Source organism: Salvelinus fontinalis, chromosome 15 (genome assembly GCF_029448725.1).
Source record: "Salvelinus fontinalis isolate EN_2023a chromosome 15, ASM2944872v1, whole genome shotgun sequence".
NCBI lineage: Eukaryota > Metazoa > Chordata > Actinopteri > Salmoniformes > Salmonidae > Salvelinus > Salvelinus fontinalis.
In genome coordinates this window covers 2,011,979-2,022,623 of record NC_074679.1, presented here as the reverse complement: position 1 = coordinate 2,022,623, position 10,645 = coordinate 2,011,979, and positions in this window count along the sequence as shown.

Below are 10,645 nucleotides of genomic sequence, written 5' to 3'. Positions count from 1 at the left end.
ACTATACAGTACTGTCAGCTCACTCATCCCTCTACTATACAGTACTGTCAGCCCACTCTACTATACAGTACTGTCAGCCCACTCTATTATACAGTACTGTCAGCCCACTCTACTATACAGTACTGTCAGCCCACTCTACTATACATTACTGTCAGCCCACTCATCCCTCTGCTATACAGTACTGTCAGCCCACTCATCCCTCTACTATACAGTCCTGTCAGCCCACTCTACTATACAGTACTGTCAGCCCACTCTACTATACAGTACTGTCAGCCCACTCATCCCTCTACTATACAGTACTGTCAGCCCACTCATCCCTCTCTATACAGTACTGTCAGCCCACTCATCCCTCTACTATACAGTACTGTCAGCCCACTCTACTATACAGTACTGTCAGCCCACTCTACTATATAGTACTGTCAGCCCACTCATCCCTCTACTATACAGTACTGTCAGCCCACTCATCCCTCTACTATACAGTACTGTCAGCCCACTCTACTATACAGTACTGTCAGCCCACTCATCCCTCTACTATACAGTACTGTCAGCCCACTCTACTATGCAGTACTGTCAGCCCACTCTACTATACAGTACTGTCAGCCCACTCTACTATACAGTACTGTCAGCCCACTCTACTATACAGTACTGTCAGCCCACTCATCACTCTACTATACAGTACTGTCAGCCCACTCATCACTCTACTATACAGTACTGTCAGCCCACTCTAATATACAGTACTGTCAGCCCACTCTAATATACAGTACTGTCAGCCCACTCATCCCTCTACTATACAGTACTGTCAGCCCACTCTACTATACAGTACTGTCAGCCCACTCTACTATACAGTACTGTCAGCCCACTCATCCCTCTACTATACAGTACTGTCAGCCCACTCTACTATACAGTACTGTCAGCCCACTCTACTATACAGTACTGTCAGCCCACTCTACTATACAGTACTGTCAGCCCACTCTACTATACAGTACTGTCAGCCCACTCTACTATACAGTACTGTCAGCCCACTCTACTATACAGTACTGTCAGCCCACTCATCCCTCTACTATACAGTACTGTCAGCCAACTCATCCCTCTACTATACAGTACTGTCAGCCCACTCTACTATACAGTACTGTCAGCCCACTCTACTATACAGTACTGTCAGCCCACTCTACTATACAGTACTGTCAGCCCACTCTACTATACATTACTGTCAGCCCACTCATCCCTCTACTATACAGTACTGTCAGCCCACTCATCCCTCTACTATACAGTACTGTCAACCCACTCTACTATACAGTACTGTCAGCCCACTCTACTATACAGTACCGTCAGCCCACTCATCCCTCTACTATACAGTACTGTCAGCCCACTCATCCCTCTACTATACAGTACTGTCAGCCCACTCATCCCTCTACTATACAGTACTGTCAGCCCACTCATCCCTCTACTATACAGTACTGTCAGCACACTCATCACTCTACTATACTGTACTGTCAGCCCACTCATCCCTCTACTATACAGTACTGTCAGCACACTCATCACTCTACTATACTGTACTGTCAGCCCACTCATCCCTCTACTATACAGTACTGTCAGCCCACTCTATTATACAGTACTGTCAGCCCACTCTACTATACAGTACTGTCAGCCCACTCTACTATACAGTACTGTCAGCCCACTCATCCCTCTACTATACAGTACTGTCAGCCCACTCATCCCTCTACTATACAGTACTGTCAGCCCACTCTACTATACAGTACTGTCAGCCCACTCTACTATACAGTACTGTCAGCTCACTCATCCCTCTACTATACAGTACTGTCAGCCCACTCTACTATACAGTACTGTCAGCCCACTCTATTATACAGTACTGTCAGCCCACTCTACTATACAGTACTGTCAGCCCACTCTACTAGACATTACTGTCAGCCCACTCATCCCTCTGCTATACAGTACTGTCAGCCCACTCATCCCTCTACTATACAGTCCTGTCAGCCCACTCTACTATACAGTACTGTCAGCCCACTCTACTATACAGTACTGTCAGCCCACTCATCCCTCTACTATACAGTACTGTCAGCCCACTCTACTATACAGTACTGTCAGCCCACTCTACTATACAGTACTGTCAGCCCACTCTACTATACAGTACTGTCAGCCCACTCTACTATACAGTACTGTCAGCCCACTCTACTATACATTACTGTCAGCCCACTCATCCCTCTACTATACAGTACTGTCAGCCCACTCATCCCTCTACTATACAGTACTGTCAACCCACTCTACTATACAGTACTGTCAGCCCACTCTACTATACAGTACCGTCAGCCCACTCATCCCTCTACTATACAGTACTGTCAGCCCACTCATCCCTCTACTATACAGTACTGTCAGCCCACTCATCCCTCTACTATACAGTACTGTCAGCCCACTCATCCCTCTACTATACAGTACTGTCAGCCCACTCTACTATACAGTGCTGTCAGCCCACTCATCCCTCTACTATACAGTACTGTCAACCCACTCTACTATACAGTACTGTCAGCACACTCTACTATACAGTACTGTCAGCACACTCATCACTCTACTATACAGTACTGTCAGCCCACTCTACTATACAGTACTGTCAGCCCACTCTACTATACAGTACTGTCAGCCCACTCTACTATACAGTACTGTCAGCCCACTCATCCCTCTACTATACAGTACTGTCAGCCCACTCATCCCTCTACTATACAGTACTGTCAGCCCACTCTATTATACAGTACTGTCAGCCCACTCTACTATACAGTACTGTCAGCCCACTCTACTATACAGTACTGTCAGCCCACTCATCCCTCTACTATACAGTACTGTCAGCCCACTCATCCCTCTACTATACAGTACTGTCAGCCCACTCTACTATACAGTACTGTCAGCCCACTCTACTATACAGTACTGTCAGCTCACTCATCCCTCTACTATACAGTACTGTCAGCCCACTCTACTATACAGTACTGTCAGCCCACTCTATTATACAGTACTGTCAGCCCACTCTACTATACAGTACTGTCAGCCCACTCTACTATACATTACTGTCAGCCCACTCATCCCTCTGCTATACAGTACTGTCAGCCCACTCATCCCTCTACTATACAGTCCTGTCAGCCCACTCTACTATACAGTACTGTCAGCCCACTCTACTATACAGTACTGTCAGCCCACTCATCCCTCTACTATACAGTACTGTCAGCCCACTCATCCCTCTCTATACAGTACTGTCAGCCCACTCATCCCTCTACTATACAGTACTGTCAGCCCACTCTACTATACAGTACTGTCAGCCCACTCTACTATATAGTACTGTCAGCCCACTCATCCCTCTACTATACAGTACTGTCAGCCCACTCATCCCTCTACTATACAGTACTGTCAGCCCACTCTACTATACAGTACTGTCAGCCCACTCATCCCTCTACTATACAGTACTGTCAGCCCACTCTACTATGCAGTACTGTCAGCCCACTCTACTATACAGTACTGTCAGCCCACTCTACTATACAGTACTGTCAGCCCACTCTACTATACAGTACTGTCAGCCCACTCATCACTCTACTATACAGTACTGTCAGCCCACTCATCACTCTACTATACAGTACTGTCAGCCCACTCTAATATACAGTACTGTCAGCCCACTCTAATATACAGTACTGTCAGCCCACTCATCCCTCTACTATACAGTACTGTCAGCCCACTCTACTATACAGTACTGTCAGCCCACTCTACTATACAGTACTGTCAGCCCACTCATCCCTCTACTATACAGTACTGTCAGCCCACTCTACTATACAGTACTGTCAGCCCACTCTACTATACAGTACTGTCAGCCCACTCTACTATACAGTACTGTCAGCCCACTCTACTATACAGTACTGTCAGCCCACTCTACTATACAGTACTGTCAGCCCACTCTACTATACAGTACTGTCAGCCCACTCATCCCTCTACTATACAGTACTGTCAGCCAACTCATCCCTCTACTATACAGTACTGTCAGCCCACTCTACTATACAGTACTGTCAGCCCACTCTACTATACAGTACTGTCAGCCCACTCTACTATACAGTACTGTCAGCCCACTCTACTATACATTACTGTCAGCCCACTCATCCCTCTACTATACAGTACTGTCAGCCCACTCATCCCTCTACTATACAGTACTGTCAACCCACTCTACTATACAGTACTGTCAGCCCACTCTACTATACAGTACCGTCAGCCCACTCATCCCTCTACTATACAGTACTGTCAGCCCACTCATCCCTCTACTATACAGTACTGTCAGCCCACTCATCCCTCTACTATACAGTACTGTCAGCCCACTCATCCCTCTACTATACAGTACTGTCAGCCCACTCTACTATACAGTGCTGTCAGCCCACTCATCCCTCTACTATACAGTACTGTCAACCCACTCTACTATACAGTACTGTCAGCACACTCTACTATACAGTACTGTCAGCACACTCATCACTCTACTATACAGTACTGTCAGCCCACTCTACTATACAGTACTGTCAGCCCACTCTACTATACAGTACTGTCAGCCCACTCTACTATACAGTACTGTCAGCCCACTCATCCCTCTACTATACAGTACTGTCAGCCCACTCATCCCTCTACTATACAGTACTGTCAGCCCACTCTATTATACAGTACTGTCAGCCCACTCTACTATACAGTACTGTCAGCCCACTCTACTATACAGTACTGTCAGCCCACTCATCCCTCTACTATACAGTACTGTCAGCCCACTCATCCCTCTACTATACAGTACTGTCAGCCCACTCTACTATACAGTACTGTCAGCCCACTCTACTATACAGTACTGTCAGCTCACTCATCCCTCTACTATACAGTACTGTCAGCCCACTCTACTATACAGTACTGTCAGCCCACTCTATTATACAGTACTGTCAGCCCACTCTACTATACAGTACTGTCAGCCCACTCTACTATACATTACTGTCAGCCCACTCATCCCTCTGCTATACAGTACTGTCAGCCCACTCATCCCTCTACTATACAGTCCTGTCAGCCCACTCTACTATACAGTACTGTCAGCCCACTCTACTATACAGTACTGTCAGCCCACTCATCCCTCTACTATACAGTACTGTCAGCCCACTCATCCCTCTCTATACAGTACTGTCAGCCCACTCATCCCTCTACTATACAGTACTGTCAGCCCACTCTACTATACAGTACTGTCAGCCCACTCTACTATATAGTACTGTCAGCCCACTCATCCCTCTACTATACAGTACTGTCAGCCCACTCATCCCTCTACTATACAGTACTGTCAGCCCACTCTACTATACAGTACTGTCAGCCCACTCATCCCTCTACTATACAGTACTGTCAGCCCACTCTACTATACAGTACTGTCAGCCCACTCTACTATACAGTACTGTCAGCCCACTCTACTATACAGTACTGTCAGCCCACTCTACTATACAGTACTGTCAGCCCACTCATCACTCTACTATACAGTACTGTCAGCCCACTCATCACTCTACTATACAGTACTGTCAGCCCACTCTAATATACAGTACTGTCAGCCCACTCTAATATACAGTACTGTCAGCCCACTCATCCCTCTACTATACAGTACTGTCAGCCCACTCTACTATACAGTACTGTCAGCCCACTCTACTATACAGTACTGTCAGCCCACTCATCCCTCTACTATACAGTACTGTCAGCCCACTCTACTATACAGTACTGTCAGCCCACTCTACTATACAGTACTGTCAGCCCACTCTACTATACAGTACTGTCAGCCCACTCTACTATACAGTACTGTCAGCCCACTCTACTATACAGTACTGTCAGCCCACTCTACTATACAGTACTGTCAGCCCACTCATCCCTCTACTATACAGTACTGTCAGCCAACTCATCCCTCTACTATACAGTACTGTCAGCCCACTCTACTATACAGTACTGTCAGCCCACTCATCCCTCTACTATACAGTACTGTCAGCCCACTCATGCCTCTACTATACAGTACTGTCAGCCCACTCTACTATACAGTACTGTCAGCCCACTCTACTATACAGTACTGTCAGCCCACTCTACTATACAGTACTGTCAGCCCACTCTACTATACAGTACTGTCAGCCCACTCTACTATACAGTACTGTCAGCCCACTCTACTATACAGTACTGTCAGCCCACTCATCCCTCTATTATACAGTACTGTCAGCCCACTCATCCCTCTACTATACAGTACTGTCAGCCCACTCATCCCTCTACTATACAGTACTGTCAGCCCACTCTACTATACAGTACTGTCAGCCCACTCTACTATACAGTACTGTCAGCCCACTCTACTATACAGTACTGTCAGCCCACTCTACTATACAGTACTGTCAGCCCACTCTACTATACATTACTGTCAGCCCACTCTTCCCTCTACTATACAGTACTGTCAGCCCACTCATCCCTCTACTATACAGTACTGTCAACCCACTCTACTATACAGTACTGTCAGCCCACTCTACTATACAGTACCGTCAGCCCACTCATCCCTCTACTATACAGTACTGTCAGCCCACTCATCCCTCTACTATACAGTACTGTCAGCCCACTCATCCCTCTACTATACAGTACTGTCAGCCCACTCTACTATACAGTGCTGTCAGCCCACTCATCCCTCTACTATACAGTACTGTCAGCACACTCTACTATACAGTACTGTCAGCCCACTCTACTATACAGTACTGTCAGCCCACTCATCCCTCTACTATACAGTACTGTCAGCCCACTCTACTATACAGTACTGTCAGCCCACTCTACTATACAGTACTGTCAGCCCACTCATCACTCTACTATACAGTACTGTCAGCCCACTCTACTATACAGTACTGTCAGCCCACTCATCCCTCTACTATACAGTACTGTCAGCACACTCATCACTCTACTATACAGTACTGTCAGCCCACTCTACTATACAGTCCTGTCAGCCCACTCTACTATACAGTACTGTCAGCCCACTCTACTATACAGTACTGTCAGCCCACTCATCCCTCTACTATACAGTACTGTCAGCCCACTCATCCCTCTACTATACAGTACTGTCAGCCCACTCTATTATACAGTACTGTCAGCCCACTCTACTATACAGTACTGTCAGCCCACTCTACTATACAGTACTGTCAGCCCACTCATCCCTCTACTATACAGTACTGTCAGCCCACTCATCCCTCTACTATACAGTACTGTCAGCCCACTCTACTATACAGTACTGTCAGCCCACTCTACTATACAGTACTGTCAGCTCACTCATCCCTCTACTATACAGTACTGTCAGCCCACTCTACTATACAGTACTGTCAGCCCACTCTATTATACAGTACTGTCAGCCCACTCTACTATACAGTACTGTCAGCCCACTCATCCCTCTACTATACAGTACTGTCAGCCCACTCATCCCTCTACTATACAGTACTGTCAGCCCACTCATCCCTCTACTATACAGTACTGTCAGCCCATTCTACTATACAGTACTGTCAGCCCACTCTACTATACAGTACTGTCAGCCCACTCATCCCTCTACTATACAGTACTGTCAGCCCACTCTACTATACAGTACTGTCAGCCCACTCTACTATACAGTACTGTCAGCCCACTCATCACTCTACTATACAGTACTGTCAGCCCACTCATCACTCTACTATACAGTACTGTCAGCCCACTCTACTATACAGTACTGTCAGCCCACTCTACTATACAGTACTGTCAGCCCACTCTACTATACAGTACTGTCAGCCCACTCATCACTCTACTATACAGTACTGTCAGCCCACTCTACTATACAGTACTGTCAGCCCACTCTACTATACAGTACTATCAGCCCACTCTACTATACAGTACTGTCAGCCCACTCATCCCTCTATTATACAGTACTGTCAGCCCACTCATCCCTCTACTATAGAGTACTGTCAGCCCACTCATCCCTCTACTATACAGTATTGTCAGCCCACTCATCCCTCTACTATACAGTACTGTCAGCCCACTCATCCCTCTACTATACAGTACTGTCAGCCCACTCATCCCTCTACTATACAGTACTGTCAGCCCACTCTACTATACAGTACTGTCAGCCCACTCATCCCTCTACTATACAGTACTGTCCGCCCACTCTACTATACAGTACTGTCAGCCCACTCATCCCTCTACTATACAGTACTGTCAGCCCACTCATCCCTCTACTATACAGTACTGTCAGCCCACTCATCCCTCTACTATACAGTACTGTCAGCCCACTCATCCCTCTACTATACAGTCCTGTCAGCCCACTCTACTATACAGTACTGTCAGCCCACTCTACTATACAGTACTGTCAGCCCACTCTACTATACAGTACTGTCAGCCCACTCTACTATACAGTACTGTCAGCCCACTCTACTATACAGTACTGTCAGCCCACTCTACTATACAGTACTGTCAGCCCACTCTACTATACAGTACTGTCAGCCCACTCATCCCTCTATTATACAGTACTGTCAGCCCACTCATCCCTCTACTATACAGTACTGTCAGCCCACTCATCCCTCTACTATACAGTACTGTCAGCCCACTCTACTATACAGTACTGTCAGCCCACTCTACTATACAGTACTGTCAGCCCACTCTACTATACAGTACTGTCAGCCCACTCTACTATACAGTACTGTCAGCCCACTCTACTATACATTACTGTCAGCCCACTCATCCCTCTACTATACAGTACTGTCAGCCCACTCATCCCTCTACTATACAGTACTGTCAACCCACTCTACTATACAGTACTGTCAGCCCACTCTACTATACAGTACCGTCAGCCCACTCATCCCTCTACTATACAGTACTGTCAGCCCACTCATCCCTCTACTATACAGTACTGTCAGCCCACTCATCCCTCTACTATACAGTACTGTCAGCTGTGGTAGTGTAGTAATAAAATAAGACACATGGATAAAAATATGGAGACATAGGACAGCTGAACATTAAAGTAATGGACTACATGTTTACATTGATTATGAGACTGTGGTAATGGAAATTTCCTAAGGGACGTTCTGGCTCTTGTATTTTCTCCATTGTGCTGACAGACTGACTAGACATGTCAGTTCCTGGGCACTTAGACCCACTAGACATATAGTCTGACCAGTCCATTATGTACACACATGTCAGAAAGATAGGCGCTTAAAGAAGTTGGACACTAGACACATAGTCTGCTGATTCTTTAAAGAGATACACATGTCAGAGAAATATGTGTTTAGGGCACTTAGACCCACTAGACATATAGTCTGACCAGTCCATTATGTACATACATGTTAGACACATAGGCTTAAAGAAAGTTGAGACACTGGGATAGAGGGTCTGGCCACCATGATAAACTGATTGAAAGCAGATGGTGGTGAATGACTTCATCGGGGATGAGCATAATATTATATGGGTATAAATATAAAGGACTGGACTTCGGAGGAGGGGGTGTTCCGCGGACATTCCAAATTGCAATACAATTGTAATAAAAACATTTATTTGAGTTTTACAAAAGTTCTTGTAAGAGTTATATTTGAAGTGATTTTCCACGACAGAACTTGGCGAGCTTGGCCAGGAGTGACAGGGACGGGGACGTTCTTGGCTGATGACGGGTTCTTTGGACAGTCTGACAAACAAGGGTGGCCGCCCAACTATAATAAGGTAAGCAAGTTCTTACAATAGTTGAAATGTTTGTGTAGATTGCTTCAGAGTTCCTGTCTCAGCGCGAGGAATGTCATGTAGGTCTCTCTCTCAAATTTCCTAAAAACGATAAAAACGAAAGAGCTTTTGAATTCAAATAAATGTGCATGCATGTGTGAATTTGGGTTTTGTATGAATGCGCATGTCTAGAGATTGAGTGAACTGGAACTGTGAACTTCGCTTGTGTTGGGTGTTTGGCTGGGGGGAGCGGGCATTTGTTCTGGTTGGACTGCTCGAGACGGGCTCATGTGTCTGGTTTGATTGGGGGAGTTGTTCCGTCTGATTCTGCTTGGCCGGGTTCGACCGTATCAGGATCTGTTTTGGGATGTGCGTAAACACACCTCAGTCAACCTGAGCGGGCGACTCGTGTCGAGTGTGTGTGATTCGGACTGCCCCTCTCGTCGGACCATTCATTTTGAGCAGCCTTGTGTGGGCTGATCAGCGCGACTGTTTGTACTCTCTAGTTGAGCGGCTGGGCTCAGGCGCAGGGCTACAACTGGCAGTTTATACGATTAAAAGCATAAATCAGTAGATAAATAATAGGTAGAAAACCCTGTGATACCTCTTCAATAAAATTAGTAGAAGGAATGCTTGGACAGGTTACTTATGAATAACGGCTCTAAAGATAACAGAGAACTGAATAAATAAGTAATTAGGAATTCACGATACCGCTCTTTAAAAAAGGAACATTTTTAAGGAGGTCTGATTGGGTGGGATATTTACAGCAGAATAGTCTGTGGGTGAATATTTAGTAAATAAATACTTCATGGCTACCGCCCCAGAATGGGGGACTGAACGGATGAATATTTAGAAGGCAGAAAGAACGTTAGCCCGATTGTGCGGCGTTCAACTGCAAAAGTAGCTTATAAATATTAGG